This window comes from Python bivittatus, unplaced genomic scaffold (assembly GCF_059951505.1).
Source record: "Python bivittatus isolate LINGU-HERP-01145 unplaced genomic scaffold, Pbiv_v1 ctg000480_np1212, whole genome shotgun sequence".
Classification (NCBI taxonomy): Eukaryota; Metazoa; Chordata; class Lepidosauria; order Squamata; family Pythonidae; genus Python; species Python bivittatus.
Genome location: NW_028277075.1, coordinates 83707599 through 83717609, shown reverse-complemented (window position 1 = coordinate 83717609; position 10011 = coordinate 83707599).

Here is a 10011-nt window from a genome sequence, read left to right as displayed (position 1 = left end):
GCAAATGTTTTTCTGGGCTTTAGGAGCCTAACAAATATTGCATAGTCTCTTTTTTCAGCTCACCATACATCTCTGCAGGAAAAGAATGCACATGGAATACTTTACTACCTCCGTCAGCTGTAGCTGCTGGTCAAGTACTTGTGTCATTGGCACAAGACAGTACAAATCAACTCTAAATCTCTGCTGCTGTTCTTAAGGTCTGCTTTACATGATATGGGGTAGCAATTGTGTGATACAGGTCTATGCAGCACCTGCCTGCAACTCATGAAAGCAGTTACATCTGCCCCTGGATTGCATAGCTGCTGCTTGATGGATTCCTGCATCAGATAATGGACTAAATAATCTCCAGGATTACCCTTCCAATCCTTACATTCTATGATCCTGGAAACTGACATGGCTGTTGAACTACAGAGAAGTGCTGCAGCAACGTTTCTACATATTCATTCCATCGCTCTTCTTCCAAATTGAATCCAAGACAACAGCCCAATGTTTTATTTCTGATGGGTCAGTCCTGTCTCCTAAGCAGATTTATCTACTCTTATATGGCAGCATACATATTGTTTTGATGTGATGGATTTTACTTGATCCGTAATAGTATTTTCTTTAAGCTGCTGTGCTTCTGCTGCCATTCCTTCTGTCACGTCTTTGCTTGCATAGGCTCAATAAGGCTATTTTGTAAGCTGCTTTAAAATTTTCCTGGTACTTTACAGCAGGGAATGGTAGTTTCTTTGCTGCTGAGAGCTACTCTGTTTTTGTTTGCTTGTTTGTACTGCAACCAAGAGCCACAAGGGAGATGACCATGTTGTGATGATGCCACTGAACAAAGCAGGACAAGATTTTACAGACTTCCATTTAGGTGGGACTGGGGCTTTTTTAAACAAAAGATGGGCACACTGAGTTTATTTTAGGGTCTCTTGGCGTTGCAAAACAAAGGCTGGCCACGAGAGGAAAGATTTAAACACATTTGGCTCTAAAATTTTATAGAATAACTTCTTGTACTAGTTGGGTGAAATATATCCCAAATCCCATTGTTTGTCCTTACTGTTTTTTCCAGAGCCAAGTTTATTATTTCTGAAGCTCTTGATGGGGAAAAAAGTATCCACCGTTAGGAAACAAAACCAGTTCAGAAACTTTTCTTTTTAATACCCACTTTTTGAACTTCTAATAAAGGTAGAACAACTTTCTGAAACTGTTAAGAAGTGGCCATGTCTGGCTTGAGGTTTCTGTAAAGCTTTTACAGAATCGTGTTCTTATAAAATAACTACAGTCTGTTTCTAAGTATTGTGTCTCTTTCCTCTGAAGCATTCACTGGATTGCAGACTTTTAATTCTATTTGCTTTATGCCCTTTTTAGCCCTTCCCCCCCCCCCCTTTCTTACTAGCATTCTCCAGTCTGCCTTCTGTTGTGTATTCCCAGGATGCAAAGACCAATCCTGAAGGTCATTTGATCCCAGCTACTGGTAAAAAACATGTTGACATTGATGGTTATTACCGTATATGGAAAACTATTCTAAAAGAGAGTAGATGGTCTGCTGTTAATTACATACTTTGTACCCACAGCCATTGTGAGAGGCAAACACATTTTTGTATAATCATATATAAATACGTGATCCTTCAATATATATATTTTGAATGTTTGGAATGAAATGCAAGATAGAGATACCCTCAGTGGATCATCAGCAGTACCCTTCAGACCACTTCCCTATGGTTTCAACCTGTGGTGTTTTTATATTACCAGTCTAGGCTAAAGAGCCTCCATTTCAGACTTTTACCTGACCAACATAGTCAAGGTACAATGAACTATATATCTGTATGACCCATACAGATTTCGCTGGCCCTTTAAATGTGATATCAAAGAGGCCCTTCTAGAACACATGAACAGCACATTGTAGTGGTCATAAAAATATGACATAGGAAGGTGACTCTGGCTTTTTACTTTCCATGATATAAAACCATCTACCTTCCTTGGTGTATTCAAAGACAGTATTGCTGTAGACATAATTCTGAAACAGAAAGAATAGAAATTGTGTTTGTCTGCCTTGCCCTAAAATTATGGATTATCTTCAGTAGCCTTTTAATTTGGATTATATATTCTGCACCCTTACTCTGCAATATTTACTTTCAGCTACCACATTTGTTACCTCAGGGCATTACTACTGAAAGTTCCTCTTGGGGGAGAGGGAAATCCAACACTTAACTCCCACATTTAGATTCACTTTTACTGGATAAGATTCTGATAGACTCGTGTCCAGGCACTTCAGATGGATTTTACCATAAAGGGATGGATGGAAAAAAGAATGGGGATATCTAATCTGTGACTAAAGAAAATTAGTCCACCAATTGCTTGAGCACTTTTGCTAGAATGTCGTCTTCACTAGGCAAATACCAAAGCTTGGTAGAAGCAGGACAAAACAGGAAATAAAATCTCTAAGACTAGAGCAAGAATTGGAGACTAGAATGGTTTTCTAGGACCCATCATTTAGAAGCTAACACTATGCATTGGTTCCACATACTCAGCTATGGTCCATGTGTTCCAGTAATTAGTGAATAAATGCTACCGACTGTGGTATTGTTTAAAGCTGAGTTGTCACTAAGGCTGTTCAAAAAACAGCAAAGGATCTTTGTTTTATTACAAAGCTTCCTGCTCAACATTTCATCACACTACCAAAATACAAGCAGATATATGAAATAGTGTTAATTGTGTGTGGAAGGAAACCACTCTCTGAAGGTAGCTGTTACAGTAGGAGGAATGGTGTGTAGAGTTGTTAACATTTACCTTGTATGCCAGTGGTTCCCCAACTTTAGGATACCATGACCCCTTAAAATTATAAATTAATTAGTGCAACTGATTATTTCATTTCGGGGTTGGTAATACTCAAAAGTCTGAGCTGGACTTCCATATCTCAGGCTAATTTTTTAAAAAATTGGGACTCCTTTCTAGGAAACTCATGATGCTGCCAGGGGCCCCAACTCAAAGATGAGGAACCATGCTATCAGCTATTTTGTTACTTGGGATAACCCTCAAGCATCTTTTCCCCTTGAAGCAGGAGAGTAGTAGGTACCCATGTGGAGTCCCTATGTGGACTTGCTCTTGGTCCAAAAACGTGCAACATTTGAGCCTCTTCGTATTGAAAGAAAGAACTTTGCATGAGTTCTGCATTTAACCTATGTCCTTAAATGCATGGATTCTGTACTATATATTTAAACACTTGCTTTTTAGCCTGATGTTTCTCATTCCACAGGAACGAGAACTGCCAGGTTGTCCAAGAACCTCACTAAGGAGGAGAATGTATTAAATTATGTACCTTGGTTTCCATTACAGACTTGCTATTAGGACTTGAATGATTTACTTAGTGAGCTAAGTCAAAAACAGCTAATCAGTGCCTTTGATACTATTTACTTAAGATACAACAATGCAGTAAATAAGACTTTTTCAACTAAATCCCCTCTGGAAGTGTTGTGGCTGGAATTCTGGGATCCCAGGGGATCTGGAGGACGCCAGGCTGGGGAAGGCTGGACTGCTCTGTTCTTACCCAGTTGATCAATTAATGCAGTATGACTTCTTCAGACATGTTAGTGCTGTGCTTGGACACTGTGCTTATTAACTTAAATGGCAACCAGGGCTCTACATGCACAATACTTTGTGGAGGGTTGAAGTTAGGCACATTGTATTTGTGAATGGAGAGATTTATTTCTGTCAAGGAGTTAATTAGATTGTCTATATGATGCATGCTGCTTTGAAGAAGAAAAAACCACAGTGGTTACCACATCCAAATATATGCATATAATTGCATGCAAGGTTAATGTGTCCCAAATGAGAATTTACTGAGTGTTCATATCCTTATCTAATACCCTTTTAATATTTCAGTTGACCAGATGGCTGTTAAGATGACTTGATTTTAAGACAAATTTGCCTTATTTTTCAATTCTTGTAAAGACAATCTATAGAATCTGGATTAAGCTGCAGTGCTGGTTTACTAAAATGCATTTTATTTTGACCATGTTGCAAATTCAATATTAGTTTCTCTGTTATCAGAAATGAAGTTTGTTTGAACTATGTTTTTCGAAATTATTGAATTATGTCTTTTGAAGTATATTTTAGTGAATTATTTATGGGATTCTGTTAGGAGGATCCCCCCCTTAGTCTAGGATATTCTTCATATATTTATAAACTTCGCTTCTGCATGTATATTAAGGCTGCAGCAGAAGCCATGTGCTTATGATAATTTTTGTGATGTATATAATGATAGTATAAACAGGATTTCTAGTTTGTATCTTAAATTCTGATTTTATCTTAAACTGGACTTAGAGATGGTGATTTCATCTCCATTGATTATGATAAATATCTTCATTTGACAGAGATTTGGAACATGTATGTGTAGCCCTGTTTATAAAATTGTCATGCTTCAAGTAACATGTTTATTACTGATATACAACTGGATTTTTAATCCATATTCCTGTAACAGAATTTGATAGAAATGGTAGTCTTTTGTAATTTTTTAATGTTGTGAAAAATACAATTGTAATTTTCTAATAAATAGTTTACAGTGTAAATGTTTTCAAATATTTTTGAAATTTAATATTACCTGACGCTTTGCGAGACAATGTATGCATGTTTGAAAGACATTCTTTCATACCTGCTGTGTAGTGAAATGGTTGGCTGATTAAATTTTCTACTCAGAACTGTAGTATCAAAGTAATGATACCTGCTTGAATTTGGAGTACTAACCAATGATATTGAAGCAGCATAATCTAAATAAAATGCTCTGAATTAACCTAGGACAAATACATTAACTTAAGCATACTAATTCGTATGGATGATTTCTTCTACACAATTACATTGTTGTCTTTTCCTTTGTATTTTTGAGCAGATATGGAATAATTTGCTGTAAATTATTATTTGCATATGTAGAACCATTTTTTTCTACTTAAGATCATCCTTGAACCTGAGATGGTTTTCCTATGAATGTTTTCAGATATTTGTTTGCAGAGTTAAATATAGAGTTGTAATCAATCAGTCAAATATCTGATCTATGCATTGTTGCTACTGCTACTCAGTTGAACATCTCTGCCTTCTGCATCTACTTTGCATTTAAAAGAGACAGGGTCTTTGTTATATGAATGTGTATGCAAAGTATAGTTTGCCCCTTGCCTGCTGTGGGTAAAGTTAACCTCTCCATGCTCCCCCCCCCCCGGAGTATTTTCAGAAGTGCTTCTGAGATCCCTTATTACCTGGAATAGCTGGCTGTAGTTGCCTGTTAGTCAGCATTGGCTGAATCACCCTATTCTTGTCCTTGTATAAAGGGATTTAGTCACTGTTGCACAGCTTTCACATTTGGAGGTCTATAGTAATGCAATCTATATGGAACCACTCTTGGAAGTTTTATATGAAAGCTACAGCTAGTACAAAGTACAAACACACGGCATTGGTCAAATCTAGCCTTTCAGAGTAAAATATTGCCAATTAGCTTCAGAGGTGAATTCAGGATACTGTCTTGTTTATATATCTTTTAAGGATGGTAAAATAAGTTTTGATTTAAGTGGATTTGAGACTTAAGCATATGCTATCATGGAGAAGCATCAAAATGCATGGAACTGCTTCGGGGGTTTTGTGGGGGGTAGAATAGGATAGAAATCATCCATCTACCAAGTATCAGGCAGCTGGCTGAATGCATTTTTACTATAATGGTTGTTAAAAGTACTACTATTAAGATTAAGTTTAACACTCTTAATTAATCTTAAGATTAATACTCTTAAGTTAAGGCAGAGCTAGTAGTGGTGAGAAAAGGACATTGCAGGAGCCTCCAAATTGTTCAGCAAAGAGTTGACAGAGAAGTTGTATCTGCATAGAGAACCAATGTACAAAGTGTTTTATTCCCACCTTAAATACTAAGGAATATTTTAAAAGTATGCTGTCATAAAAATGGAAAAAAGTCCACCACCTTCCAATAATTTGCTTTTCTCTGGTGACAATCTTGTTCACATGGATTATTGTAATACATATTACACATCAATATTGAAGCATTAGCAAAGAATCAAGATTGTACCACTAAGACTTCTGCTTAAACCTATGTCAATGGAACAGAATTTAGCAACCTGGGATCTGATAGTCGATGGACTGCATGGTCATTCTTCATCTTAATAACACATTTGGTCAGAAGGACTATTAAAAGGTCAGTACAGTAGTCCATATAAAAGGCAGGGTGCAGCAATACATATGCAACTGTGCCTAGTTCCTTGATTTCACATAGATAAAACCCTTTCTATTTGTGTGAAGAATTAAAGAGGAGGAATGTAGCCAGGCAAAAGGTAAGCTCTTCAACATGACAAGATGACAAATCAATACTTGACAGGTATAAAGATACTTTTCTTGGTCCCATTCTATTAGAGTGTAGGGTCCATAGGTGTGGTTTGTTAACAAGGTTACCACCTTCTGGGAAATATGTGCTACACACTGTTAGTATAACAATGTTTTTATTGTGAGATCTGTATGTTTTCATCACTACTCATGTGGTTGTAAAGTGCTTAGGATTTGAAGGGGGGAAGTTGCTTCAGAAATATGAGGGTGCTTATACTCTACCTTTCACAAATTTCTTAAAATAGCTATCTCCTTTCCCAGGATTGTGTATCTGCCCTAATAGATAATGCATTGCAATATGAAGAGTCAGTATTAAATTTAATAACTGAATAGCAAGCATATTACCTCAGACTTACCCACAGAATGAAGGTTCAATCACTCAGTACAAGATAAGACAGATTTAAATTAGCCCAAAGAAAACGGGATTTGCTTTTGTTTGAATTTTAGGGAGTGGAGTGGGAAGAATGAAAAAGGGACCAAACAAGCTGAAGGAGTGATGGCAGATTCGGCACAGAAACAGGTCAGACAAATTGAGTTGAGTCTCAGTTGAGTCATAAGGAAAGGTTAGGGTTAAAAAGTTAAGATAAAGATAAAAGGGTAAGGATTTGCAGAAAGATCGAAAAACCAAAACAGATTTCTGTTTTTGAAAAGCATCAGAATAGACTGCCTTCCAAGGGAAGAATTCTAGCAGATAGAAGAGCAGCACTCTGACAACCACTCTGAGAGATGGTTGATTTGCAAAGGTGAGAAAACTCTGGTCAGCAACTGATGTCAATATGAGATCCCTCATTGCATGGCTGAAACTCAGTCCTACTGAGCCATGTCCATACTGTACATGGAAAGAAAGTAGCAATAGTGTTTTGGGACTCTACTAAGCCAAAATGCCCCAGAAAGTCTTATCAAATCTCTCAATTGCCCTCAAAGTAATTCAAAGGCATCTGATTCTACCCCATGAATAGATTAAAATACTTGATTTCCCATAACAATTCAGTGTGGTGGCTTCATATGGTTTTGTTAGCCTACCAGAATCCCAAGTCTATTGTCTGATGGGAAAGGGTCTAAAATGATGTTTGCTAAACAGAGCGTGGTATTTGGACAGAAAGACCTTCCATGTTTGGAAACAAAGCAGGCGTTACAGATGTCACTAGAACTGGTTGTTGGAATATGTTTTAGCAATTCTTAAAAGCCCATGTAATAACAAAGCTTTTAATAATATAAGTCCATTTCTAGGACCAATTGAAAATGATGGTATTTACCTATCAACAGGAATATTTCTCCATATCAACCTTCTGTATGTTGAAGTCACCTCTGAAGGCTCTCTAAGTATTCAGCCGACTCAAGTAAACGTCATGAAAAATGGGGAAAGAACTTTCTCTGTTCTACCACTTTGCTTACGGAACACTGATCCTGGAGATACTCCATCGAGGTGATAATCTTCACTAAATTTCAGATAAATAAAATATAATCAAACAGAAATGAACACCATGAGCATGATGTGAAATGATTTAAAGGCAGTCAGATGGCTGTATCTCCTAATTCATTTTATGAGATAAGTCATTTTATAGTTCAGCTTCTGAAACAGGAACTAACTATTGTAGGATAATAAATGAAGCAAAGTCTAAAAATGCTGGTGCTTTGCATAATGAACTGCTTTTTAAAATGTACAGACTGGATTTTTAAAACGCTGGTTTTCAGTGGGCACGGTATTGTTCAGTTGTGCTTTTTCATACTTTCTCTTAACCAATTTGAATCACTGAATAAATCATGGAATCAGAGCTCATAGGAATTTTTAGGCCTTCAAGTCCATACCACCCCTCTCACCCCGCTTTGCTCAGTGCAGGGAATCTAAATTAAAGAATCCATGGCAGATGCTTGACTACCTCCTACTTGAATATAACCAGCAAAAGGAAGCCTACCCCACTGCTAGGTAATGGGTTCACTGTTGAATTCTGTCTTTGTTAAGGTGCTTTTCCTAACATTCACACTGAGTGCTCTGAGTCCTGTTTAGTAGACCAGTGGGATAAAAATGAATTACTTTCCCTGTCTTCCCCAATCTAATCTAGCATCCATCTAATTAGACTGCAACTCCCATTCTCTCCAGACAGCATGATCAGTATTGAAACCACAGCTGAAAACTTCTGGAGGGCACCAAGCTGGAAATGGCTGGGCTAACTCCTCACCCCCACAGTATTTTCTCATTAGCATTTTATGTAGTGAATCATTTCACATAAAATATACCAGAGGAGGTTCAAAACATTCAGAGAATGTCCAGTTGAGATGAAGCTGTCTTTAAAAAAACAACAACACAGATTCAAAATACTAGATATGTACTTGTGTTTAGGTTGGCTCACTTGATATGGAGCATTTATCAAAAAGCCAACTCAGGGACTTTAGATAGTGGCAGCTTCACTGCTTGTGACCTGATCTGTAGAGGTTAGTGATCGCAGTTGCAGCTGACAACAAAGGAACCCCACAAGCTCTACAGAAACAGGCCAGAAAGTAAGTCAATTCCTCAGCCCAGGATACAGCAGCTGTTCCCCAACAGTATACTCTGGGACAGAGTTCACATACTGACTGCATTCAGCCATAAGATGGTCTCTTGGTTATGGTTTGCAGCAGCGTTTCCCAACTGAGGTAACTTCCAGATATGTGGACTAAGTCCCACAATTCTTAGCAATGATTTTTTCTGGCTAGGGAATTCTGGGAGTTGAAGTGCGCACATCTGGCAGTTACCTTGGTTGGGAAACACTGATTTAAAGCAATGTGTGTATTAGCTGTAGTAATTTGTTAGTATTGTAGCTACAACAGCCCAAGTACTCCCCTTTTTAAAAAATTGCCTGCAATCTTAATGAGAATGTCAAAATCTAGAAAATACTTGCAATATTTTATCCGCCAAAAATAATAATAAAAAAGAACTATACAGCTGTGTCTTTCATGGATCCTCTAGTTTCTATGGACATAATGACAGTTCATAGGAGGAGGTTGAGCTCAATCAATACAACCTGGCAAATATGGTGCTTAGAACTACAAAAAGAATGATTATTCTTTTTATGGCCAGCGTGTAGATTTCCTGAGCCCTGTAGGTCCTGTAGCTGTTGTGATAACTGGGATGCTGAATTGCTAGACTTCTGATCTGATCCAAAGTTGGGGAACTTTTGTCCTTACTAAATCTGTTTCTGATGATAGAACCAACTGAGGAATGCCAGCTAGAGTGAAGGTTACTAAGTAACATTACCATCTTAACAGGTTGTGTGTTTGCCATTAAAAAATCATCAGATATCTGGGAGAGCCAGAGTGAAAAAGGTATAACGGTTAGGCAATATAATATGACATGTAAGTTAGTAAACAGCTACTGCATGGTGCAAACTTATTGATGCTCTCCGTATGTATTGAACTTCCATTCTCATGTACATCAGGCAGCATGTCCAAAAGAACTATAGGAACTGAAGTCCAACACATAAGGAAAACTTTTGGTTGAGGAAGGCTGCAGGACATAATGTGAAAATCTCAGATAGTCCTTGGTAAGATCCCAAGAAGTCCTTGCTACAATAGTCACTCAAGGATTGTTTTTGCATAACAAACTGAACCATAAACTATCCAGCCCCATTTTTGCTGACTTTATTGGGTGAATCCAGGCCCTGTGGTTAGTTTATG